Genomic DNA, 1,792 nt, shown 5'->3' with positions numbered 1-1,792 from the left:
CATGTGCTTTTGTCCTTTCTTTTCTACACAAATGGCAGTAGAATATCCCCACTATTCAGCACCCTGCTTTTTTTTTAAGTTTTATTTATTTATTTAGAGAGAGACAGAGACAGCGTGAGCAAGGGAGGGGCAGAGAGAGAGAGAATCCCAGACTGGCTCTGCACCATCAGCGCAGAGCCCGATGTGGGGCTCAAACCCATGAAACCATGAGTCTGATGCTTAACCGACTGAGCCACCCAGGTGCCCTGCATCTTGCTTATTTTAACTTAACAATGTATATCTGTAATCCTTCCATACCAATACATAATAGCTTCCCATTTTTAATATTCCATAATATAGCTATACCATAACCTATGAAAACAATTGGCTACTGACGGACATCTAATTTACTTCCAATCTTTACTAAAAGATGATAGTGCAGTGAATAACTTGAAACATGTCATTTCACATGTGTGTAAGTATATTTATAGAATAAATTCCTGCAGGGGCGCCTGGGTGGCTCAGTTGGTTAAGCATCCAACTTTGGCTCAGGTCATGATCTCACGGTTCATGAGTTCAAGCCCTGCGACAGGCTCTGTGCTGACAGCTCAGAGCCTGGCCTGCTTCAGATTCTCTCTCTCTCTCTCTCTCTGCCCCTCCTCTGCTCGTACTCTGTCTCTCTCTCAAAAATAAATTAATTAATTAATTAAGAAAAGAATAAATTCCTGCAGATAGAATTCCCGTATCATAATTTATAAATTTACATTTGCAATTTAGAATTTACTGCCAAATTACCCTCCCCAGGCAATGTACCCATGTATATACTCTTGCCATCATTTTTTTTTCTTGCCATCATTTTTGCTAGCCAGCTGGAGGTTGGAGGCAAGTGACCTGCTCCTCTGGGAAGTCGTCCTAATGACTGGCCCCAGGAGAATTAGTGCTGCCTGGTCTGTAAAGGTCATCCAAGTCTGGGCAGAAGCATACATTGCCCAGGGAGAGCCCTGGGCCCCCAAATGAACTTTGTTCTGTGCCCTTGGAAGCAGACAGTGAATGTGGGCTTCTTAATCTGCTGAATTCAGGCCCCCAGGGCTGCTGTTTATGTGTTGGGGGCTCCAAGGGTGAAAGTTATCCTGTTGTGTAAGAGGGCAGTTGTGTGATGGTCTGTGATTTAGAATATGCGGTCAGTAGAACCGGAAGAGGCAGAGACTGCCTGGTGGGTAGAGATTCTAATAGTGGGAGAGGGAGTCTGTCCCTCCCTTGCTTTAGTAGCTTGTGGTCGGTCTTATGTGCATCACAACTCTATGTGTGTGTGTGTGTGTGTGTGTGTGTGTGAGAGAGAGAGAGAGAGAGAGAGAGAGAGAGAGAGAGAGAAAGAGAGAGAGAGAGAGAGAGAGAGAGAGTAAGTAGAAAGAAGCCTAGGGGAGTTTAGGTGACTGAGAGCCTCATACCTCATCCAATGTGTTAGAGGTGTTATAGGCTATGATTTAGAATCTCTCCATCTTGCTTTAAAGTTCTTGGAAGGGACCACAAACTAGGCGGAAGTTTCTTCCCTCTCTTTACCCTGCCTATCTTCTCCAAGTAGTCCAGGGGGATAAGATGGTGGTGACATAGAATCGGAGCTAAGGGGTCTTAAAGGTCAAATCTGACACCCACATTTTACAGAATTAAAAGGCCGAGGCCCAGAGGGGAAACTGAGTCTTGGCCACGATCATACAGTAAAGTTTCATTCCTGTCAGATGCACAGGCATCCAAGGAGCCAGATCGTTTTCCAGAGCACCTCCCCTCACTCCCACCAAGGCCCCAGAACAGACCA

Source organism: Neofelis nebulosa, chromosome 3 (genome assembly GCF_028018385.1).
Source record: "Neofelis nebulosa isolate mNeoNeb1 chromosome 3, mNeoNeb1.pri, whole genome shotgun sequence".
Lineage (NCBI taxonomy): Eukaryota > Metazoa > Chordata > Mammalia > Carnivora > Felidae > Neofelis > Neofelis nebulosa.
Note: the sequence above shows the minus strand (reverse complement) of the source record.